Genomic DNA, 26,699 nt, shown 5'->3' with positions numbered 1-26,699 from the left:
CCATGGTTTCTGACATCCCAGCCTTGGCCTGCTGATGGTGCACCATCTCTGGACCAGGTCAGGCTGCTAAACTTCTTGACCATCCAATGGGCTACAGCCAGGCCTTTTCATTTATTATTATTTTTTTTTAATTTTAATTTTTTAAATGTTTATTTTGAGACAGTGAGCGAGTACATGCAGTCACGGGAGGGGCAGAGAGATGGGGAGAGAGAATCCCAAGCAGGTTCAGTGCTGTCAGCTCAGAGTGTGTTGCAGGACTCCATCTCACCACCAGAGCCCAAATCAGGAGCTCAGATGGTTAACCAACTGAGCCATCCAGGCACCGCAGCCAGACCTTTTTAAAGGTCTAAGCTCTCAATTTCAGCTGTGGAGAGGGGGGCCTCTTTTTTCTAAGTTTGTTCCTTTCTTGGGTATATTTCCTCAGACTTTTTAGAGTTTTACTCATTGTCAGATAGGCAATAATGGCATTGTCAGAGCCTGTGGGGCCTGGGTAGTCAGCTGGCCAGAGGAGCTGAGAGAAGATTCTGGGACAGTGGCAGCAGGTGTATTGGATATCAAGAAAATTGGAGATGAGTACTTTACATTCATCACTGAGTATAAAGACCCCAAGGCCCGTACCATTCTCCTCCATGGGGCCAGCAAAGAGAATCTCTCAGAAGTGAAATGCAACCTCCAGAATGCCATGCAAGTATGTCCCCATGTCCTTCTGGACCCCCAGATGATTCCAGGAGGTGGGGCCTCTGAAATAGCTGTGGCCCATGTTTTGACAGAAAAGTCCAAGGCTGTGACTGGTGTGCAACAATGGCCATACAGGCCATAAGGCTGTTGTCCAGGCCTTAGAGGTCATTCTTCGTACCCTTATCCAGAACTATGAGGCCAGCACCATCTATCTGTCTGCTTACTTTCCTTTGGGCCAAGTACACCCAGAAAGCTTTGAAACCAGTACCTTGGTGGACATGAAAGAGGTGGGCATCTGGGCGCCCCTGGCTGTCAAGCTGCAAACATACAAGACAGCAGTTCTGCTACTGGGGATTGAGGACTTCATCTCCAACCACAAAAAAAAAAAAAAAAAAAAAAGGTGATGACCATAGCAAGGCGGGCTTCCACTGCTGGCCAGGAGTGAGTGGTGGGCAAGGCGACCTCAGTGTACAGAGCCAGCAGAGACTCCCTTTTCCTTGAGCTAGACTCTCAGGGACACTGTGGATGTCTTTGTTTGGAAGGGATCAGATTGAGGGGTGGCCCCAGCCCCTTTCTGTCTGAGCTCAGTTTGCAAAAGGCAAACAGGTCTTGAAAGAAAATATATAGTTTGTAAACCAATGGCTTCCTATAGATTTTAAATTAATATGCCAACAAGTGATGATATAAAGGAAATTGGTCAATTTCTAAAAAAAAAAATGTGTCAAAAATAGCTCAAAGGAGAAAACCTAGATAATTCAATAACCGTTAAAGAAATTATGTTAATTCAACAGCTACCAAAAAGTTATCTTCCTAACCTATCGCCCCCTAAAAAAAATCTCCAGGCTTAGGCAGTTTTAGTAGGAAGTTCTAACAGAATTTGAAGATTCAACATGCTTCTTATACACACCGCTCCAGAGATTTGGGAAAAATGACCTACTTCATGAAATATAGTGTTGGTATTAAAATCAAATAAGGACAGGGGTGCCTGGGTGGCGTCACATGAGAGTTTTCTTTATTGTAAGCTTGCTACTTAGTTTGCTTCTGATGATTAAATCAAAGTCATTAAAAAAAAAAAAAAGACCTTTAAAGAGAGGTTTAAACCTTTCTTGTTCAAATTACGTGTAGTGTACAAGTCCTTACTGAAGAGTGAACAGTATCATTTTCCTTGTTTATTTTGAGGCCACTTCCCCATTCCTGTAGTGGCAAGGAAGAAAGCTACGATTTTTGTCCTGAGAAGCCACAGTCTAGAACACGGGACTCCCAGGGCAGTTGGGATGGCTACAGAACAGTTGGGGCATATGTGATTATAACATCTTGAAGGCTTTGCTAACTCCTGAACTGTACAGTATGGGGCAGTGCTCCAAGGCAGTGTGAAGACATCAACTGAAAGGCTGAAAGACAACCAGAGACTGAAGCAGGTACTCACACCCAAGGAAACAGAGTTGAGGGTTGGAATCCTGTCATGTTAAAAGTAGTGAGTAAACACCTTTGGATTTTCATTAATAATCCAGAAGGACCACATCTTAAGAGTAGAGACGGCTTACAGGCAACAGTCACCTCTCTTCAGAGAAAGAAGAAAGACTCGTCTGTAACACGTATCTACAGTGTCCACTCAGTTGAAAGTTATTATATGTTCAAAAAAAAAAAAAAAAAGTAAAGGTGATTTATATTAAGAAAACGAGTCAATAGAAAAAAAAAAAAGATGTTGGAAACAGTAGTGTTTCAAAATAAGAATATTGAAAAAAATGTTGAATATACAAGAAAACATTGACTTAATAGATGAGACCTGATGAATTTCAAGACAAATACAGAAAATATAAAAAAAAAAATACAATGAAAACTGAGAACTGAAAAAACATCCAGGATAAAAAAAAATATTGAAATCTATTGGCTGTGATCAACAGTGAATTGAAGAATGTGGTGAACTTGAAAATAGACTATGTTCTATGAGTCTAAGGGGGAAGTGGCCAGTCTTGTTAGGTTCCAGGTCTGTGCCTAGGCCCTATCTCTTTTCTTTTACTATGTAGGTCGGAGTAGTTAGAAGACAGCCAGTAGAAAACAGATTGCCTTCCTCAAAGAATTTGAGGCTGTTTATCTCACAATCATTCTATTTTAAGAGTAACACATGGGGAAGATAGCTGAATTTCTGCTAGTTTCAGCAACTTACTCTTAGACTTCTTGGAGTCTTTGTTTTTTCTTGTCCATGAAAGGGGATAATACAGTGTTGGCTGGATTGAGAAAGAAATGTCTCTAAATAGTATACAATTAAAGTTACATATTATGAACAATTCTATTGTTCTTCATTTCAATCACTTCAGTCCCTGGTAACATTTATATGTAAATGTGGTTAATTATATGAACTTTTTTCTTTGTTTCATCATTTTGAGATAGATTTGTAAGTAATGTAGAATTGTGTGAAACTTTTTCCTATTTCCAGTAATGTTTTATTATTGAGCATAAATAGGGTATATAAGTTGTTGAACCAGCTACGTATTGCCATTATAACTTAAATCAGGAATTTTGATCTAAGGCTATATGTTATGTAATAAAAAAATAATAGAGGCAGTAGTAGGGTACTATACTTGATACTGTAGTAATAAATGAACTTCCACTTTGAGCAGGTACTGACTTAAAGCCACTGTTCTGGTCAGTATTCCCTTTGAGGGGCTTGCCTGTCTTGACAGAAAGGCCTCCTAATATACTACCTTTCTTAAGCCTGTTCGCCTTCCCAGTGATGGAAGAAGTTAAGAATAGTGATTACATTGGGACCCCAAAATACCCTACTTTTATTTCTAGTTCCGTGAACTTGAACAGTAGTGAGCACGATCTTAAATATTTCTGGGCCTATATTCACCCCTGTACCTGAAAGTCTAAAATTTTTTTGCCCCTCATTTTATGGTTCAGAAACAGGTAAAGAGTTGGGTGTGGCAATGATTACCTCTGAGTAGAGGTTGACAGGATACTCAATGGTCATTTGGTTGGTGATATAAGCCTAAGTAAGCATGAGATATTAATGCAGCTGAGACTGAGCCGATGGAATGATGCCCTCAAAGCATATAAGAGGTTGCAGTAGTGAAGACATTGGCCAGGTGAATCACGACAAGGGCATTTCAAGTTGGGTTAGAAAATAAACAGTTGGCTTGAAAGAGATTTCATACTTCATTTCAAACTGTTAACTTCAAAAGATTAATTTCAGTGATAGAAATACTGGCCTCAGTTTGCAGTATTCCAGTAACGACTGATCTTTTAGCTTACACAATTAAAACCGATTTGGCCACATATTTCTATTCATTGTTAGATTTCTTACTTTAAAATACATGGTACTTAAATAATAAAATGCAGTATTCATTGAACAAAAGTAAATGCCTATCACTTAATATAGAACCACTTGCCCTTTTGATTTCAGTTGTCTTTTTGGTGTCTGTTGTGCCTAAGTGTCTATTTTAAGCAGCAGGTATTTTCAGCTGCTGTTCACTGCTCGGTTGGTTGGGAGTTTATATAGAGGAGGATTGACCAAGGAGGAGTGTACATGTTTCTTTTAAGATTATCATAGATCATCAGTTGAAACTGATGGAAAATGTCTTCCTCTGCCTCACCTTAGAATACACTTAATTTGTTAAATTAACATGGAACTACCCATTCATGCAAAGGGAAAGGCAGACTACTAGTTCAGATGATCCACTCTATGGAAGGCAGAATAAATAGTATGTGATAGATTCCTATTTTATAATTAAGAGGTTAAGGTACTTGGGCAGTATCTATCTGTTAAATGACAAAAACAAGATCAAAATTGTGGTATCATTACAATACCTGTTAGGTTTCCTGAAATTGATTGTTACAACAATGGCATGCTTTATTCTAGTACATCTTGATGATACTCACTTGTAAAAAGTATAATTACTTATACAAATATTTTTTCAATAAGATTTGGCAACACAGAATGAAAAGACTGGAGTATTTCCTTACCTACTTCATTGGAAGTATATTCAGTACAGTTTTTATTAGCATATTGTCTGTCTTTTTATCTCTGGTTTTCATCTTTTTGGTTTAACTTGTGGGTTAGTCTTGATGTTGAATATGTTTTTTTTATATATATGCCCGAGGGGAATAAGTGTATTTGAAATGGAATAAAATAGGATGACTAACTCCATTATTTTCTGATCGAGTTCAGTGAAGGAGGTTCAGGAAACATCCTACTTAATTGCGTTTAACGATTCTAAATTCCTTTCTTGGAAACACACCTTTTTCTTAGCCATAGTAGTCTGTAGGGTAATGAGAAAACTGCCAGGAAAAATGTTTTATCCTGTAATTCTTAAAATAACTAAAACTTGTAAAATGCTTTGGTCAGGCTTTTTTTTTCTTCTTAAGGTAATCAGAAGTTTCTTTATAAGTTAAATGTCCAAAGCCTTCCTTAATCTGATGAAGATAGGTTGCAACATGGGTGCAGTCTGTGTGTTCCCTACCACAAAATACTAAATGGAGTTAAGAGTATCAGGAAGTTACACTTTTCCCCTTTCATTAGAAGTAGGTTAGCCTACTTACTGCAAACTTGATTTTGATGTATTTTGGAATGCATAAATGCCCTTTGTTTTCAACCCTATTCTAAATCATGTTAGATCCTGTCCTAGTGGGATATAAAGCAGTGTAATATGTGGGGGGGGGGGGGGGGTGGATCCTTAAAATGCAGCACTGAACATACAGTTAAATAAACTTAATTTTTTTTTATTTTTACCATGGCTTTATTCATTAAGATGAAGGAATTTATTAATTTATTAAATTAAGTTTTAATTCTAAAAGGAACATCTTTTCTTTAATAAGTTCTTTTTGAAGAGGGGTTACCACTGTCAAATTGTGTACTTAAAATGTCTTCTTGTTTTCATGAACACATTGTGGTAAAAGTTTCATTTAATTAAAAAAAAAAAATTATTCTATTGGAGGGGGGTTGGGCTAAATGGGTAAGGGGCACTAACGAATCTACTCCTGAAATCATTGTTGCACTATATGCTAACTAATTTGGATGTAAATTTTAAAAAATAAAAAAATAAATTATTCTAATCAAATGACAATGATCAATAGTATAATTATATATACTTTCTCCCCCTGGTGTAGCTTGCTTCTTGCTCTATTTTTTGGAAGATAAAATAGTGATATTATTTAAAGTGGTATTAAGATTTGGTAGGACTCTGTTTAGTTTGCACCCAGGTAAAGTGAATCCTGAGATTCACTCAACAACAAAAACAAATCAGGAAACCCCAATTAGAGTTCTTACTTTATCTTTTGTAATTCACATCTGAAAATCCTAGACTAGCCACAGGCCAAGAATCTATGTGTTGATTGATGCTGTTGTTAGTAGACTGAAGCTAATGATGAGAAAGGTGGCTATCACAGTAATAAAAAGCCACAGAACTTTGAAATTGCATTTGTTGGGTTTGAACATTGGTTCTTAACCTGTCCGTCTGTTTCATGACCTCATTTTCTTAATGGTTACATAGGTATGTCTTTAAGCCCTATCTCAAAAGGTCAGTGAGAACTTTGGATGAAATATGAAATTTTCTAGTTCAGTGCTTGGTATTAGAAGTGTTTGTCACCTGTTACAGATATCCCCCAAACTCACAGGATGAAACAACAATTGTTTACTCTTGTTTGTGGATTGCCTGGGAGTTGGTTGATCCAGGTTGGGCTTGACTGGCTTGTGGTATGTGGTTCCTTGCGTGAGGGCTATGCTCAGGTTTGCTCTCTGTGTGTTTCTTGAGCCCACACTGAAGGGCCAGCAGCTATCTTGGAGAACTTCTTACAGTAATGGCAGAAATTAGAAGACAAGTGGAAAACTCTGATTCTTCATAAGTGATATGCATGTGCCTACCACATTGACACATTCGCTTTCATTCCATTGGACAAATCAAGCCATGTGACCAATCCCAACATCACTTTAGTGAGCAGGTACACTTCACATTTGTGATGGTGGCAAGAAAATGCGTATATCATTCTACAGGGTAATGAAAAAATTATGATCAGTACTCAAATCATCAGTAGTAAACAAATAGATGTTTCTGTTTTGCCTTTAAAAAATATTAACTTTTTTTTCCTTTTTCTTCTTACCATGTACTTTCTGACATGAACAAAGTAGGTATTGAACCTGTAACATTATTGAGGTATTAACAGCTTTACAAACCTGACTGGTCATATATCATTTTCTCTGCTGACACAAGTGCTTTTTCTCATGCTCTGGTTGAATTTCATCCTGTAGATCACAGCTTAAATATCAACTCCCTATGAACCCTTCCTGTCTATTTTTCTCCTTCTTTCTAATTCCCTTTTTAATTTCCTTTGTAGTACTTAGTTGGATCTGTAATTATTTGGTTTATTTATGTTTATCCCCTGCAAATATGCAGTCCATGAAGGCAGGGATTTCATCTTCATTGTGTTTGCCTCAGAGATGTTAGCTGATTTTGATAACTGACCATTAGGACCACTTTTCACTTCCTGTGCCTTAAATTCTTCCCTGTACATTTTAAATTCACCAATAAAGACTGAGCCTCCCAAACCGTAGGTCCCCATGCTTGACCCCAGGACAGCAGAACCCTTGCATGTGCATGTGTGTTCTCTACCTGGGAGCTCATTGTGTATCCCTGGTTATGCTGTGTCATTTCCAAGTTTTGTAAGCGATAAACCTTTATTTTGTTTTCCAAGTTTCCTGATGGTTGTTGTTGAAGGGTATCTGGGAATCACAGTAAGAACAACCAGGGTTAGTTCAGTCAAAACATTGTTTTGGAGACAGGAGATGCCTGTTGGAAGGCTGACTGGGGCCCACGTGAGTGCCCCTAGACATTTGCAGCTGATAGCATTCCTATCAGTAGGCTGAGACTGGTACAAAACAGTAAGAATAAAATAAATGGAAGAAAAGCTAGAACAAGTTTATGTTTTTAGGTGAAATCAGCTATCTTTACTGTATCTCATTTTGGTATAACAGTTTACTACAAGCATTTATTAAACAACACATTAGAACACTGATCTGATGGGTTTTGAGTTGGCATTTTTATAGGTACTGAATTTAGCAACACCTAAACAAAATCTTTATATCTCGATGCAGAGTATTCAAGGAAGTTGTTTGGATTCTGGAAGGTAATAACCTAAGTAAATGTAGCTCCAGCAGCAGGTTGCTCATACTGTTATAAAGTACATTTCCAATATATAAAGTGGACTAATTCTATGCATTTTATACTTCAGATAGGGCTGAGAGTGACACTAAAGTTCCCAAACTGGTGATTTGAAAACTGAGTACTGCCTGCAAGGGTATGGGTCTCTCCTGCATTTTATTTTAATTATATATATTTTTAGCATTAAAAGCAAAACAAAACAAAAACAAACCTTACCTTTGTCAACAGCATAAGATTCAGCAGTGCTGGGTTCTCCGTATAGTCTTTTGTGCTAAATTGTCAAACAAATGACATCTTCATACACTGTATACTCTTCAGGACTCATTTATAATTATTCTTTTCAATTGCCTTTTAAATCAGATAATGAGGTACAGATATTTATACTGCCTTTTGTGTTAACTTATGTATGTAGTTACTTTTATTGGCTGTGTCTATTTATGTAGATTCAGGTTGCTGTCTAATGTTACTTCACTTTAGCTTCAAGGCCTTCCTTTGGTGTTTCTAGTAGCGCATGCTGCCTGGCAAAGTATTCTATCACTCTTTGCTAACTTGAGAATGTCATCCTTCATTTATGAAGGATTATTTGGCTGGATATAAAATTCTTAGTTCATGGTCTTTTTCCTATCAGCGCTTAGAATATGCTCTCCCACTGCCTTCAGGAATTCATCAGATATGGTTTCCTTTGGTTCATTAAATATATTTAAAATAACTTGTCTTTATCTAGTAAGTCCAAAGTCTAGTCTTCCTCAGGACAGTTGTATGATTTTCTTGACATATGCTCTTGTTTCTTGGCATATCTGCTAATTTTTGTTGAAAACTAACTTTTTTTAGTAATACAGCAACTTTGGAAATAAGAACCCACATCTCTGTGGTTTGCTTTTGAAAACATTTGTTTCTACTTTCTAAAAATTTTTTAAGATGTTTGTTTATTTTTGAGAGAGAGACAGAGAGAGACAGAGCATGAACAGAGGAGAGGCAGAGAGAGAGAAGTCACAGAATCCTTTTCAGGCCCTAGGCTCTGAACCGTCAGCACAGAGCCCAACGCGGGGCTTGAACTCATGAACCATGAGATCATGACCCGAGTCGAAGTCAGACGCTTAACCAACTGAACCACCCAGTTGCCCCCACTTGTTGGTACTTTTGATTTGTTAAATGACTTACCTGAATTCTATAGTATGTGTATTCTTGTCTATTATGTCCTATGTAACCATTGAGGTCTCTATTAGGATAGTTTAGTGGTCAGTTAATGGTAAGAGATTTCCTTAAGTATCTGGAACAAACCATGTTCCCAGTTTTGCCTGTTGTCTCTGTGTGTAAAGACACACTTGGCTATGCTCAGGAAAGCAGTTTACAACTCTGGCTTCCTTCTCACTTCCTGTTTGTGAAGCACAAGATTAGTCAGAAGTAAGAGCATGGGACCTTGTCAGGTCTTTCCTGGGCATGTGGACAGCTCTATGTATGTTCATGGTCTTTACTGGATACCCAGGAATAGCATTTGGGCTTTTCAAAGCCTTGTTTGGACATCTTACTCTTCAGCTTTTCCTTTTAATGGTTTAGCTTAGCTTAGCTTATTGTTTGCCTCAATTGTTACCATCACATTAGGCAGCTGCTGTGGTAAGCAGTTACTGCTGATAATTTTTAGCACATGCTCCTAGGGAAACTATACTGGAAATCTCTGACTTAAGTCAAACAAAAACAAACCTTAGAACTCAGGTTTTCAGGGTTTTCAGGAGACAGGTGAAACTATGGCAGCTACCTTGGGACTGGAATTTAGAGAAACTCCAACTTTGTTTTGTCTTATCCAGTGGCTGTTAGGCTTCTGTTTTTCACTGTAGCTGTAGGTTGTTGGTGTTCAAGATAACCATCATACTCAGAAGAGACTGTGGGGCATGAGGTGGAGGAAAAAGGATAATTAAAATGCTACAACGTTCACTGTGGTTTTGTCTTTTTTTTTTTTTTTTATACCAAGATTCAGCATTACCTACTTCAGCAAACATTCCGTAGACTGACACATGGGTTTGATTAACTTCCAGAGTTGTGAAAAAGGTGATTTTCATAATACCTGTCAATGTTTTTGTTGTTTTTACAGAGAAAAGAATTTTGGTGCCCTCAACAAGTAACTATATTCCTTGTTTTTTTTACGTGACAGTTGTAACTCTCAGTTATGTCTGAGTGTAGGACTGTCAGGTCAAATATGCAAGAGCCAAGTATGCACAAGTTGATTCTTTTTTTAAAAAATTTTTTGAACATGTATTCATTTTTGAGAGATAGAGTGTGAATGGGAGAGAGGCAGCAGAGAGAGAGGGAGACATGGAATCTGAAGCAGGCTTTAGGCTCTGAGCTGTCAGCGCAGAGGCTGATGCAGGACTTGAACTTAGGGACAGTGAGATCATGACCTAAGCTGAAGTTGGCCAGTTAAACGACTGAGCCACCCAGGGGCCCCATATACACAAGTTGATTCTTGACCATATGCTATTTACTTGCCATAACCAATATGTGACTTATTAATAATATTCTGATACTAAATATATGTCTTTTAAATGTCTTTTTCTGTAAGTTGTGAACATATTTCTCTAACATGTACATTTGTGCCTGCTTCTGCTTTTTAATTACCATAAAGTAGATATGATTTACCTGATTTGAGAGGGTGGGATTGTGAGTATATTCTGCAGAAAGAGAGTGAGTGAAAAAGTTGAACTCAGAAATGTTAAATCATAATTTTCTAAACTGGGTATCATGGAATATTCTTGAAGATAGTAAGTTTTGGGAAAAGGCCTCATGGTAAAATATATTTGGGAAATTCTAGGCATAATATTCCTTATTTGAATATTTAAAGTGGATATTAGTAACCAAGGCCTGATGCAAAGTTGCTAAACTTTAACCTAGCATTTCCCAAACTTATTTGCATGAGGAACATATTCTGTGGATCATAGCTAGTAATATCGTGAGAAACAAGTACATTTTTGCAGAAGAAACCAGTGGATCTCTAGATAATTTTATCGATTTACTTTAACTTTTTATTTCAGCTAGTTACAGACAAGATATGCAGAGGTGAGTAGTGGGGACAAGTAACGATGAAGGCAATCTTGCATACTTAGCTGGAGAATAGAAATGTACTTAAGTTTTGCTAAGCTGTATCATTAGCCATATCTTTTATATATAATGAGGAATTAATAAGTTGACAAAATTAAATGTTTATTTATGCTATAGAACTTTAAGAATGTAGTCAATTTGTTCTTAATGCTTTGCACAGTTCTACACATACGGCAGTTGTTAATGTGTGTGTGTAACAGATTAATGCATTTTATAAACTTTCATAGAGCTTATCACTGGGAAGAAAGAAAGCTATAGGAAACTGAAATAGAATTTTGAGCTCCTGTGTTTGGTTATGCAACCATTTCTAGGTTGGTAAATTCAGGAAAAGGTATTGAACTCTTTTGAACACTTGAGAAATAAACACATACGTATATGGTTACTTTATAACAAATCAAGAACAGATGGGAAAAGGACAGTCTTTCCAATAAATTGTGTTGGTGAAGCTAGACAGCCATGTGTTTATGGAGGAAACTGGACCAGTATCTTACACCATACACAAAAAATAACTTAAAAATGGAATAAATACTTGAACATAATAACTGAAACCATAAAACTTCAACCATACATAGGTGGTAGGCTCCTTGACGTTGATCGGGGGCAATGATGGTTTTTTTGGTTTGGTTTTGTTTTTTTGCATCTGACACCAAAAATAAGGACAACAGATAAGTGAGACTACATCAAACTGAAATCTGTATCTCTGAGGGATTGGTTGTAATAATTCCATTTTCATTCATGATTTTATCTATTTGGGTCATCTCCCTTTTCTTTTTGAGAAGCCTGGCTAGAGGTTTGTCAATTTTGTTTATTTTTTCAAAAAACCAACTCTTGGTTTCGTTGATCTGCTCTACCGTTTTTTTAGATTCTATATTGTTTATTTCTGCTTTGATCTTTATTATTTCTCTTCTTCTGCTGGGTTTAGGCTGCCTTTGCTGTTCTGCTTCTATTTCCTTTAGGTGTGCTGTTAGATTTTGTATTTGGGATTTTTCTTGTTTCTTGAGATAGGCCTGGATTGCAATGTATTTTCCTCTCAGGACTGCCTTCGCTGCATCCCAAAGCGTTTGGATTGTTGTATTTTCATTTTCGTTTGTTTCCATATATTTTTAAATTTCTTCTCTAATTGCCTGGTTGACCCACTCATTCTTTCGTAGGGTGTTCTTTAACCTCCATGCTTTTGGAGGTTTTCCAGACTTTTTCCTGTGGTTGATTTCAAGCTTCATAGCATTGTGGTCTGAAAGTATGCATGGTATAATTTCAATTCTTGTAAACTTATGAAGGGCTGTTTTGTGACCCAGTATATGATCTATCTTGGAGAATGTTCCATGTGCACTCGAGAAGAAAGTATATTCTGTTGCTTTGGGATGCAGAGTTCTAAATATATCTGTCAAGTCCATCTGATCCAATGTATCATTCAGGGCCCTTGTTTCTTTATTGACCGTGTGTCTAGATGATCTATCAATTTCTGTAAGTGGAGTGTTAAAGTCCCCTGCAATTACCACATTCTTATCAATAAGGTTGCTTATGTTTATGAGTAATTGTTTTATATATTTGGGGGCTCTGGTATTCGGCGCATAGACATTTATAATTGTTAGCTCCTCCTGATGGATAGACCCTGTAATTATTATATAATGCCCTTCTTCATCTCTTGTTACAGGCTTTAATTTAAAGTCTAGTTTGTCTGATATAAGTATGGCTTTCTTTTGGCTTCCAGTATCATGATAAATAGTTCTCCATCCCCTCACTCTCAATCTAAAGGTGTCCTCAGATCTAAAATGAGTCCCTTGTAGACAGCAAATAGATGGGTCTTGTTTTTTTATCCATTCTGATACCCTATGTCTTTTGGTTGGCGCATTTAATCCATTTACATTCAGTGTTATTATAGAAAGATACGGGTTTAGAGTCATTGTGATGTCTGTATGTTTTATGCTTGTAGTGATGTCTCTGGTACTTTGTCTCACAGGGATCCCCCTTAGGATCTCTTGTAGGGCTGGTTTAGTGGTGACAAATTCCTTCAGTTTTTGTTTGTTTGGGAAGGCCTTTATCTCTCCTTCTATTCTAAATGACAGACTTGCTGGATAAAGGATTCTCGGCTGCATATTTTTTCTGTTTAGCACACTGAAGATATCGTGCCAAGCCTTTCTGGCCTGCCAAGTTTCAAAGGAGAGATCAGTCACGAGTCTTATAGGTCTCCCTTTATATGTGAGGGCACGTTTATCCTTTGCTGCTTTCAGAATTTTCTCTTTATCCTTGTATTTTGCCAGTTTCACTATGATATGTCGTGCAGGAGATCGATTCAAGTTACGTCTGAAGGGAGTTCTCTGTGCCTCTTGGATTTCAATGCCTTTTTTCTTCCCCAGTTCAGGGAAGTTCTCAGCTATAATTTCTTCAAGTACCCCTTCAGCACCTTTCCCTCTTTCTTCCTCCTCTGGGATACCAATTATGCGTATATTATTTCTTTTTAGTGTATCACTTAGTTCTCTAATTTTTCTCAAACTGAAATCTGTATCTACACTCTGAAGGAAAGAAATCAAAATACAAGTTACCGAATGGGAGGACATACTTAAAAATCTTCTTTCTGATAAGGGGTTTATGTCAAAAATATACAAAGAACTCCTACAAATCAATAGAGAAATAGCTAAAAAAACAGGCACTAATCTGAATACATTTTTTCAAGAACACCTGCAGCTGACCAACAGGTACATAAAAACATGCTCACCTTCACCAGTGAACCACAATGAGATCTCCTCTCAACACCTGTCAGAAGGCAGAGTATCAAAAAGCCAAGAAATAACAAGTGTTGGTGAGAATGTGGAATAGAGGGAACCATCCTGCAGTGTTGATGGAGTCTAACTTGGTGCGGCCATCCTGGAAAATCGTGTGGAGGTTTCTCAATTAAAGAACTGCCATGATTCAGCACTTCCACTTCTGGATATCTATTAAAAGAAAAGGAAAACTCTCAAAAAGATATCTGTGCACCTACATTCAAGGCAGCATTATTTGCAATAGCCAACATAGGGAAACAACCAAAGTGCCAATAGACGGTGAATAAAGAAAATATCTCTTATGTGGAGTCTTAACAACAAAACTCAAGTTCATGGATACAGAGAAGAGATTAGTGGTTGCCAGAGGTAGGAAGTGAGGGGTGAGTGGGAGAAATGAGTAAAGGGGGTCAAAAGGTAAAAAGAAAGAAATTTAAAAAAACCCAGTCAACCAAAATAGACATCACCAAATCCATATACAAGAAGTCCTTAATTTGATTCCATATATCTTTCTAATGTTTAGTTAGCTGATTTCCTAAGACATGATAAATTACAATTTTTAAAAAAAAAATTACTGCAGAAAAACTGTTGTCAGAAAATCCAAAGGGTAAAAATTTGGCATTTCAAAGGCATATGAATTATACTAAATTTTAGTAAGAATATGTTTGATGTTTTTGAAATACACTTTGAAAATAGATCACTTCTTGAAGGTGTTTAGTATTCAAAATTTCTTGCCCCTTTTTTCAAATTCACAGTAACATAAGGAAGGAAGTAATCTGTAAAAGACTAAAATCATGATCTTACAAGTCTCTAATCACTTCCAGTGCTAAATTCATTATAGCCTGGACCTTGAATAAACCTGACTTGTCTCTTAGATATTAATTGCTGATTAAAATGGTGTGTGTGTATAGATGTATCTATAGATCTATACAGATCTATAGATATACCTGTATCTAGATCTATATAGATATCTATATAGATACACACACACTACTGCGTGTATATACACACATACACACATACACTAAATTTTTTACAGTTTTTGGACAAATGATCATTTTCTATTATGCTGCCAAGTCCACCATATATTATCAATGTATTTTAGAAAGAGTAAGTATTGGGCACCTGGGTGGTTCAGTCGGTTAAGCATCTGTCTTTGCCTCAGGTCATGCTCTCCTGGTTTGTGAACTTGAGCCCTGCTTCAGGTGAACCCTGCTTCTTTCTCTCCCTCTCTGACTCTCGTGGGATGCTCTTTCTCTCTCTGTCTGCCCCTGGCTCACTTGTGCCCCCCCCAAAAAAAAAAGTAGGTACCATTCCTTTGGATGTTGGTTGAATAGTAGATGTATTGTACACATTTATTTATAGTTAAAAATGGACTCTTTTGAACCTCAGATTATATATATTTATATAAAATATAAAAATATAAAAATACATTAAAAAATATAAAAACCTGTGTTGTAAAGTTGAACCTTAAGTGATTTTGTGAATGATAATGTTTCTGGCTAGAATTCTAGTTTTTTGAAGTTTGCCATAGTGGGGTTATAGTGTGTCTTAATTATTTTAATGATTGAAGTGCAGGTATTTTATACAAGCTGTCTAGAAAGCTAGTAGGAAAGGATCCACTTTGCCTTCTGTGACCTGCAGTGTGTACTGTGTTATTGGAGGGTTGGCAGGCTATCATGTTAAAAAGAACCCCAGATTACTGTTTTCTCCTTCAAAACACAATAGTGAGGATTTCATCAACAAAATTGTAGGTGGAGAGTTACACATGTGTGATTCTTAAAAAGAAAGCAAGAATTTTTTAATTTGTTTCCAAATTATTATGACATAATCTAGGTGCAGTACTCTATAGTGCTTCTGACAGGATTTGAAACAAGATTGGTGGTATTTTGAATGTAGTGTATTTAGATTTTTCTGCATTTGATCAGAGTATTTGCACAATGAAATGTCCAGGATATATAAAGCGTTCAGTTAGAAATTAAGGCGGGATTCTAGAATCGTTCAGGAGACTCAGTAAAGTAAAAAAAAAAAAAAACAACAACAACAAAAAAACAAAAAACAAAAAACCCTCAAGGTATCCTGGACAAATTGGCGGACATTTTCTCCCACTAAGAGTGCAGTGAGTGTGGTTAAAATTACTGTCCTAAGGTACAATATGTATGTAGTTTTTGAAAATAGATGAGAGAAGTTGTAACAGGAAGCCTCTCTTTGAGCTTTATGGAAACAGAGAAGAGACTAAAATTAGGCCAAGTGTGCATTAGCCTTAGGCAAAGGCATGTGTGGTGGTGAAGATGGCCTAGGATTTTGTAGCAAGTCAGTGATGGAACACACCCTTGTCAGCTGTGTTGAACTTCCACTTCTGTGTAAGGCGGGGTAGAATGAGTGTATGTTGCACATTGCCCCTTTATTGCTGAGCCAAGGAGCTTCCCCTTCCTCCTTAGTGCATGTATTGATAAATTATATGTAGATAAGGGTATACACACATTGATATAAATATACTGACATAAAAATTTCAAGACAAATACACCGTTTACCTTAGGAAGTGTTTGAATGAAATGAATGTATGAAAGAAAGAGTATTTTACCCTGTGGAGAGCAATGCTGGTCTCCAGAAGCTATTTCCTTTGAGTTACTTTTTTTTTTTTTTTTTTTGTCTGCACAACATGCAGTCTGAGCCACAGTGTTCAAGGTTACTTGACACCTTTTATGTTAGCCACCTTCCCTTATTTTTCTCCAAGGCTGTGATCCTTTTGAAGATAGCTAATTTCATGTGGAGTGAATTGGAGCCCTTCCTTGGTAGGGTCCCTTCCCTAAGACAAGAAAACACACACACACACACACACACACACACACACACACACACACACACAGAAACTTCAAGGTAACCTGGCTATGTGTGTATGTGACAACATCCCTCACGACTTGTAACATGAGATCACTTAATCAGACTGCATGTTTGTGTGTATTACCATATATGGGAGACAAAGAACTAGGGAATATATTAAAAACTCTGCCATATGGCATTCGGGGCTCAGTTTAGGGCTCAGCCCGACTGAGCCATGCTGGCACGAATCAAGTTGCTTCCTGGAAAAAGGAAAACCTTGATGTCACAACTCTGTGTGAGAATCTTGCTACATCCCCACTATTGGAAATGAGAAAGGAAGACTATTTCTCTCAGGGAGGTGATTGAAAGGGTGCATAGAAATATTTCTACTTTTTGAGGAAAAAAGGGACAAAGTTAAAAACATGAAAATGAATTGGAATGCCCTACTCCTGGCACTTACTTTGACTTTATTTCAACCTAGAAAGACAAAAAGATTCTAACTCTTATTTTTCTTTCACATTGTGACAAGGCAATCAGAAATGGCACTGTCTGGGGGAAATATAGGGGCTTTTTCATGATTTGGTAGTTTTCAGGCACTAGACAAAATTAGTCCCCCAAAGTTTCATCAGGAAGAAAGTTTTATATCTTTTTGCTGTGCATTTGCATGATCAAGAAAGATAGTTTCTAGTTTTCAGGGAAATCACTCAAATCTTTCACAAGCACACTTTATGGAAAAAGATCACACAACATAAACTCCTCAAGATTGGGGTAAGAACTCTTCTGGTATGTTTTGAATTTGTTTCTCTCTCTCTCCTAACCTCAAAACATAACACATAAAACAGTTAATATGTAATGAATGAAATGTATAAAAATATATAAATGACATATATTAAGATTGGTAAGTTTATTCTGAGAATATTTTTTCATCTTTTATGTGATCCCAATGCCTAAAAAGTAAGATAATTTTAGCTCATACAGGACTTGATTGGTCTTAAATCTTCCCATGTGAGAATTCTGTAGAGAAATAGTACCTCTGTGATGAGTGATGAGTAGGGCAGATGATTTTTCTTGATTCCATGACATCTACATTTTAAGAGAGATTTCTTTCTTTAGTATCTACATATATTTCCTCCTCTTGATATTTTCACAATGAAAACTAGTTGTTTTTTTGTTTGTTTTTTTTTACTTTTTTAATTTAATTTAGGCCTGTGTCTGTTAGATGTCTGTTTCATATGAAAATCCTTCTGGGGGACAGAGTGTGTTGTTGCTCACACTGAATATCAGAGAATAACTGTCAACACTCGGGAAATAATGATTATTAATCAAGAAGGGAATGCATTTCCTTCAGAAGACTGAGACCTGGCAGTGGGTAGGAGTCCTCTGTTCTCAGTATTCTCTCTCAGCTTTTTTTTTCCCTTTAGTTTTTCTTAGTTAAAATATATTCCACATCTTTTTTATGAAAGACTACTCTTAGACCATGTTTTTTTTTTAGCATAAAGACTAAATTTCGAACAGTTTTTGGACAGATGATCATTTTCCATTATGTTTCCTATGCACCATATATTACCAACATAGTGTTCTAAAAAGAGTAAGTACCATTCCTTTTGATGTTGGTTGTATAGTAGATGTATTGTACACATGTATTTATAGTTAAAAATGAAATCCTTGAACCTGAGACTATATAAGGCACTCTAAACCACTTAGCATGGTGGAAGATTCTAGAAGTTCATGCCGAAGTTAAGCTGATATGGTGGATTTCACATGTATTGTGAAAGAGTTGCCAGAGTTCGCTCTTGGAGGGTTTCAGTGTGATATTTGAAATATTGTTTTGGGAAAGATTTTTGGATCGTGACCATATTTACAAACATCAGTGATGTTGTTACAATTACACAGTCACCAGTTTTTAGGAGAATTTTGAGGTGAAATGCCTCTATTAACAATTCTTCCTGTTCCTTTAACTTCCCAGTGTTCAGGGTATCTCCCTATCTCTTGGTTTTGCAAAGAAAGGAGACTTCAGGTTTTCCAAGACAGACTCTAAGTTTCTGGAGAAATGGAATTGGTAACTGGCAAGTTGTTGACACATTTGTTAGAACTAGGCTTTTTGTTGCTTTATGATTAATCCATTTTTTCCTATTCCTCTGCTTAATTTATGATTTCTGTTTCCTGTAACTTGAGTTTTACTTGCCATATCTCTTCCGCTGTAAGAACAATGTGTGCCATTGTAGGTTTGGCTTCCTTTCACAGCTTGCAGATTGTTTTGTTATGTCGTAGTTCAAATTTCTTGCAGATGGAATGTGATTTACTCCACTTTATTTATTCATCCAGACCATAAGCCACAGATCATCTGATAGATTGGCTACTCTGGTGATAGGTCCTGATGCAATAGACCAAACACCAGAATGGGGTTGGAGAGGGAAGAAATGACAGGAAATAAAACATGGTTGATGCCTCTTTACCATGGACTGTAGATTAGGCATTTTCCTTAAAAAAGAAAAAAAAAAAAAAAAAGGGCGGGGGGGGGGGGGTAGGCAGGGTAAGTATCTAATACATGTACTATAAACTTAAAACAATTTCAAGTAGAGGCACCTGTGTAGCTCAGTTGGTTGAATGCCCATCTCTGGGTTTCAGCTGGGGTCATGATCTCAAGGTCATGGGATAGAGCCCTGCATCAGGCTCTGTGCTGAGTGTGGAGCCTGCTTAAGATACTCTCTTTCTCCACACGGTCACTCTAAGTTAGTACCTGCGCCTGGAATGGGGCCACAACCTTTGTGCGTCGGCCACCCACCACCACCTCTGGACCATGGACCCCTGCAAAGTGAGCGAGCTTCAGGCCTTCGTGAAAATGTGTAAGCAGGATCCGAGTGTTCTGCACACCAAGGAAATGTGCTTCCTGCAGGAGTGGGTAGAGAGAATGGAGGGTAAAATACCACCTGTTACTCATAAAACTAAATCAGAAGACAATATCAAGGGAGAAAAAACAGATAGTAAGAAGGTGGAGGAAAACATAAAGACAGATGAACCATCAAGTGAGGAAAGTGATCTAGAAACTGACAATGAAGGTGTGATTGAACCAGATACTGATTCCCATCAAGAAATGCGAGATGAAAATGTAGAGATAACTGAGGAAATGATGGATCAGGCAAATGATAAAAAAGTGGCTGCCATTGATGCCCTAAATGATGTTGAACTACGGAATGCCATTGACTTGTTCATGGATGCCATCAAACTGAATCCTCTCTTGGCCATTCTATATGCCAAGAGAGCCAGTGTCTTCATTAAATTACAGAAGCCATCTGCTGCCATCTGAGACTGTGACAGAACTATTGAAATAAATCCTGATTCAGCTCAGCCTTACAAGGGGCGAGGGAAAGCACACTGACTTCTGGGCCATTGGGAAGAAGCAGCACATGATCTTGCCCTTGCTTGTAAACTGGATTTTGATGAAGATGCTCGTGCAATGTTGGAAGAAGTTCAACCAAGGGCCCAGAAAATTGCTGAACATCGGAGAAAGTGTGAGCAAAAACGTGAAGAGCGAGAGATCAAAGAAAGAATAGAAAGGGTTAAGAAGGCCGGGAAGAACATGAGAGAGCCCAGAGGGAGGAAAAAGGCAGACAAATCAGGAGCTCAGTATGACTCTTTCCCAGGTGGCTTTCCTGGGGGAATGCCTGGTAATTTTCCTGGAGACATGCCTGGAATGGGGGTGGGGGAGGGAGGAATGCCTGGAATGGCAGGAATGCCTGGGCTGAATGAAATTCTTAGTGACCCAGAGGTTCTTGCAGCCATGCAGGATCCAGAAGTTATGGTGGACTTCCAGGATGTGGCCCAGAACCCAGCAAATATGTCAAAATATCAGAGTAGCCCAAAGGTTATGAATCTCATCGTAAATTGTCAGCCAAATTTGGAGGTCAAGCATAATGCCTTTCTGACAAAGCCCTTGCTGAAGGAAAAGCAACTTAGATCACCTATTGGATGTCACAGTAATACAAACCAGTGTATCTCTGACGTTCTCATGGAGAAAGCTGGGGTGCTGTGAAGATAATCCCTACCCCTCTGCCCCGCATGCAACTGAAACATTATACAGTGATTTACCATTAGGGTTTTCATTCAGATGATGTTTTCCTACTAGGAATTACAAACTTTAAACACTTTTTAATCCTTAAAAATATTTAAAAACATATTAAAAGGGTGTGTTAATTCCTACATTTTTCTTTACTAATCATTGCAGTTTTTTTCTTCCTTTGGATTAATTGGGCAAGGAAGATACGTCAGTATGGAAGATTTATTGCTCAGTTTGAGTGAAATAAAAGCTTATTAGCAAGAGGCAAATATCACATTTAAATAGATGAAGTTTGAGATGGGTATATGGTTACTGAGACATTTTGACTTGTCTTTTTAAATGCTTTATTTTTTAAACATGATTTATTTCATTAAAACCATTGGGACCACCAGTATTGGGTAGGACCTGGATAGGGGCCGAAAGTTCTTGGCAGGGCAGCAGCAACCTTTCTCCTTTAATATACCATGCATACTTGTGCAGATGCATTTAAATCTTACCCTGTGGTGAAGGGATGATTTTTATAATGCTGCAGTAGAGTTGGATTACTTAGCTGTGTTCTTCTGTGATACCGAAAATAAACGTTTCGTATTATTTCCACACACACGCACAAAAGATACTCTTTCTCTGTCTCTCTTTTCCCTCCCTCCCTCCCTCCCCCTGCCCCCAGCTGCTGCCCAGCTCCCCTGCTCGTGTGCTCTCTTTCTCCCTAAAATTAAGAATGAAATAAAAATCTTAAAACAATTTCAAGTATACAGTATTTCACTTGATGATGTCCTCAGAAAAATTCAGGCAAAAACTGAAAATCTTCTATTGTTGTAGGTATTTTCACTACTAAGATAAAAATGAGTATGACATTAAAATTGTTGTTTGACAACTCAGTTGTTGTATCATGGACAGTTTACTCAAGGAAAATGAGGTTAGAGATTGTGTATTAGTGTACTTTGAGGCTTTGTTACTAGTGGTACAAATTTTATTTGCTCCATCTATGCTAGAGACAAGGGCTAGTGTAGCATATGAAATGCAAGGGTCTCAGTACATCAAAGGCTGGTGGCCAAAGTTAGGTGTAATGGTCTGGAGCAGTTGTTGTTTGCCAGGGGCATACTCTGCTCATCCAGGATGGAATTCATACAACATACAGAGGATGTGCAGAAAGTGACCTATCTATCGGGCTGTGTTCTTACTCACTTTATACTTTTTGATTAAAAAACAAAACACACACAAAAAAAACCCTTCTTGTAGCTAATGGGATTTATTAAGTTCCTCAGAATAACTTGTTACCTATTACAGAAGAAATACTGAAATCCAGGTGTTCCTAGATAACTTTCCAGTGTATCCAGATCATCTTGCTATAATGGATCCTCACCAGTCTGTAACTGCACTATGAAGTTCATCCTGTCCAGGGACCACAGTTTTAGCTCTCTGTGGATGAGGGACAGGTGTGCAGGTCCTAATTCTTTCTCTATGCGGCAAGGCTTTTGTGTACATGTGTGTTAATATGCATGTTTGATAAAATATATTCCTTAGCATGTATTACATATATTTGATAGACTGTTTTAAAAGTAAATAGGTCTTTAATCTTGTCTTTATCATCCAGCTTAAGAAATAAAACATTGCTGGTATTTTACTTGATGTCTTTAGTATTCTCCTTTTTGTTTTCATCCTTGTCCTGCGTTCCCTTCGCTCCTATTTTAATTTTGGGCTAATAATTTTCTTGTCTACCTCTACAGTCTTAACAAATAACTAGAGTTTCCTAAAATTACTTGGTTATGAATATATGTATGAAGAGAGTCTTATTGGTAATATTTCTGCATGACTTTTGGTAGACATTATTGAGACTCCTTCTGCATATATTTGTAGTTTATTACTTAGAGTTGCTTGCTGTATTATAGAACAGTCATTAAAGTCTTCCTAGTTGTCGGTAAATTTCAGAAAACTTTTCCAACAACTTCGTTTGCCATAGCTATATCCATGGTGTGTAATAAACCATCCAAGAACATGGTAGTTCAACGTTAATTTATGCTCATGTGCCTGTGGGTTAGCTGAGCTTCTGATATGGACTTGGCTAGATAGCTCTGTTTTGGGGTAGCTCTGCCTCACACTGCAGGTGTATATACGCTGGACAGTTTTCCATGCTTTGCCTTTCTTTGATCAGCAGTTTATTCCAGGTATGTTCTTTTATGGAAGTGACAAAGGTATAAGAGAGTGGTAAGCTGCAAGGTTTTTTTAAAGGTTAGATTTACAACCTTTGCAACTGTGACACGGTCATTTCTCCTATTGGATAGTACAAATCATGTGGCCAAATGTGTAGTGAATTCATTTTCCCCATTCCCAGGCTTAGCCATCATGTATCTGTTTTCTGCCTGTATAGTTTTTCACCTTGTAGCAGTCTTAGAAACGGAATCCTAGAGGTGTAGTCTTCTGTGTGTGGCTTATTAGTTTAAAACATAATGATTTTGAAATTCACTCACATTGTCGAACAGATCATTTTTTTTGTTCCATCTCTGTGGCCTACTGTTGAGGCAGATTTCATTCCTACTCTTAGTTATGACTTGTTTCATGATGGAAGGATGTAGATTAGAAAGAACAGAGTTCATGAAAAATGCCACAGGTAGTTTCCTAGATCATGTGTCAGTTGAGAGTTAGTGCTGAGGAAACTAAATTGCAAAGTGAAAGACTGTAAAGGGGTGAAACTATCATGGGAGATAAGAGCGAACTAGAGAGAGGACTAAAGATAATAAATTACAAGGAGTGTATTTTTTTTTAAATGTTTATTCTTGAGAGAGAGGCAGAGTGCGAGTGGGGAAGGACAGAGAGAGAGGGAGACCCAGAATCCGGAGCAGGGTCCAGTTTCTGAGCTGTCCGTGCAGAGCCTGATGTGGGGCTCAAACTTGTAAACTGTGAGATCATCACCTGAGCTTGTTGGACGCTTAATAGACTGAGACACCCAGGCGCCCCAACAAATGTGTTTTGGAAGGAGGTTACTGGGCAAGTTGTGTAGAAGATGGGTTAATATTAAAACTATGCTTCTGGTCAATGAAGGACTTCAGATAATATCTAATTTAGGTTTAAGGCAGATAGTTAAAGTTTGAATTGCCCTGATCTCAGGTTAAATTTTGTAGAACTTACATAATGTGTCAATTAAAAAAAATAATAACTAATATTGTGAAAGGATTGATGCTTCTCTTATTTCCCTCAGCCTGTGAACATACCTCCGATATACCTGTCATCTCCTTGTGTTAAATTTGCCTATATGATTTTCCCCAGCCTTACTCATCCTTCTTAGTGCCTGTAATTTTTATTTTTTATTTTTTAATGTTTATTTATTTTTTAAAGAGACAGAACATGAGTGAGGGAGGGGCAGAGAGAGAGGGAGACACAGAATCTGAAGTAGGCTCCATGCTCTGAGCTGTCAGCACAAAGCCTGATGCAGGGATCGAACCCACAAACCGTGAGATCGTGACCTGAGCTGAAATTGGATGCTTAACCAACTGAGCTACCCAGGTTCCCCATGAGTACCTATAGTTTTTAATGGTTGGTAAATTATCCTTAAATATTTGCTTAGTAAATACATATGTTCCTCAGCTTTCCTGATAATTATTTCTGTGTTTTCCCCATGAATGTTTGGTATTTATTTACAATTTCCTAAGAGTAATTTTACTAGATGTCCTACAGGTGACTTAAATCTAAATGATGCCTTGAGCTTAACCAATAGACCTACTCACTTTTCTACATCTTTCAGCCTAGATAATAATGTCACCAGTCCTATAGCTACTGAAATAACTTGTGACTTTTGATCCTCCTTTCTCAATATTTCCTGGACTTATTTCAGATACTTATCATCTCTTGACATTCTGGCAACAGCCTTTTAACAGATCTCTGTAAATAAATTTGAAGCTGCCTTGTCTCTGGGGTTGGATGGTGATAAAGGGTTTCCATTTTCCCTTAGTTTATATTAGGGCTAGATAATGCATATGTAATATGTCCTTTCAATATATTTCTCAGCAATATTTTACTCTTAATTTTATTGCTAACCTTTGATCAGTTTACTTTTCCAATGATGGCCCAGGAGAGAGTGGAGTAAGATATTCCAGTGAAAGTCTTACTTTTTAATAGTGCTTGACAATATTTGATCGTGGAAGTCAACAGAAGGACTAAAAACACAGTTTTAGATTTACTGGTAAATTCATTTTCCCATGATAACTTTTCTCACCAATTACCTGGAGACCCAAAAGGAAATAACATTTTCTAGGTAATGATGAACTGATACACATGGATGGTGTTTGTCTCTAGGTTCATAACGAATTTTGGTTGGGTAAGGTCGGCAAAAATATGATAAACTGACAGTTTTGTTTTCTGTTGATAGGCACTTGAAAACCTTTTCTGAGTACAACTTTATGTAAACACCTTAAAAAAACTTGTATACAAAGAAATCCTGTCCTTAGCCAGGTCATTTGTGCTTTGTTTCCTGAAGCATGAGAGATGCTTCTGAATTATCAGCCTCCTATGGACTTAGTCTGAAATTGTTTATTCATAAAATGATCAGATAAATTTTAAGAACCAAGCTTCTTGGATAACTGTCTCCCGTGCAATTCTAGAATATGTTGCATAATTCAGACAATGTAAATGTATGCAAACTGCTTAAAGTTTGATTTTCAGATGATAAATTGAATGCAGGTGTTCATTGTTTACCTAATTGTAAGATAGCCTATTTTGTTTCTACTTGAAACATTCTGAGCATGGATCTGTAACTACAGAGTGAGAAACCTGTGCATGCATGCCTTTGATTTAGTTTTTCTCTAATGTATATATTGTTCTTTGTTGGGCAAACTTCCCAGGCTGCCTTGCAGAAATAATACTGTGAATGATGTTAAAGCTGAAAGGATAGATAGGTAACTGGATTATTTGTAGCCGTGGACCGTGACACAATTACCATAAAACAATGGATCCTAACTTCCATGTGTGTTATAAAAGTTCAAACTGGTAAAATCCTTTCCCAGAAAAATAACCACATGATACACAAAACGTGTGAGTGGAAAAAGACAACTTGTCCATGTTGAAAAACCTCAGAAGACTCCAAGAATGATTACTTCAGGAATATAAAAGTGGTGAAGTGCCTGTGTGTGAACGTCTTGACAGTAGATCTAAACAAATAGCTAAGTGTTAGCTGTTGAATGAGTCATTAAGTATATAGAAAACTATACACTTGGAAGATAGGTTTTAATTCCAGGGAAGACAAAGGCTTGTGCAAGAAAGGAATTATAATAAATGACTTAGCTCGGAGGAATGTTTACGTAGTCAGTGATGTAAACACTCAATACTAATTTAACCAAAATTATGACATTGAAGGAGTAGGGAATTGGTAAGTTTTAGTGTATATCATGGTGAGGTTGGAAGGAAAGGGACAGAATTCTTCAGTAGATAGACAGTTCAGAAGATAAAGAGGTAGTATCACAGTATGTTCAGAGATCACAATGTGATAAGTTAGTTGACCCCAGATTTTCAGTCCTCTTACACTGTTCTACTTCTGCACCCCTGCCATGGCCTCTTGGTGAGGGAAGGGTTTTCCCTGGTTATCGATTGTGGATTGGACCTCCTAACTTGCTTTGGGATTTTAGCAGATGTGATAGAGATGGAGGCTTAAGTGTGCTTGTGCTGTTGGGCTTGCCCTCTTGTGGTTCTAGTATTGCCGCTAGGAAGGCATATACTGGTTGGTTGTAGCCCCTCCGGTTTGTCTTGCAGAGTGTGACCAATGGGTCCTAGCTGCCGCAGCCAACTCAAAGCCCTGCAGCTTGCAGCACAACCATGTAAGCCATCACACAGCTCTGCAAGTGAAAAATAAGCTTATTACTACTGAGCCTGTGTATTTGTTATCCAGCAATAGTTGACTGCTAAACATGGAAGTGAATAATAGAAGAGATAGTTGAATGAAGGAAAAATAATTGTGTATGGGGAAGACAAATTAGAGTGAAGGGGGTTAGGTAAACTTTTTTGTGACAAATCTTGTAGGGATATTTGGTTCTTCAAAGTATGTACACTTAAAACTGATAAAACATATGAATAGAAAATTAAGGGAATAAAACAACATGATTGATTTGTAGTTGGAGTTCATAATGGAGATTTAGTGGATAGCCA

The 26,699-nt window shown here is 37.4% G+C and overlaps 1 protein-coding gene and 1 pseudogene across 1 annotated transcript in view; both read left to right on the top strand.

Annotated features, from left to right (window-relative positions):
• The window catches only part of CRPPA (CDP-L-ribitol pyrophosphorylase A), a 323,296-nt gene that overhangs the window by 69,690 nt on the left and 226,907 nt on the right, over positions 1-26,699 (top strand). The gene's annotated exons all lie outside the window — the stretch shown is intronic.
• Positions 19,194-20,425, top strand: LOC122208359 (annotated as a pseudogene).

Source organism: Panthera leo, chromosome A2 (assembly GCF_018350215.1).
Source record: "Panthera leo isolate Ple1 chromosome A2, P.leo_Ple1_pat1.1, whole genome shotgun sequence".
Classification (NCBI taxonomy): Eukaryota; Metazoa; Chordata; class Mammalia; order Carnivora; family Felidae; genus Panthera; species Panthera leo.
This window is presented reverse-complemented; position numbering and strand designations above follow the sequence as displayed.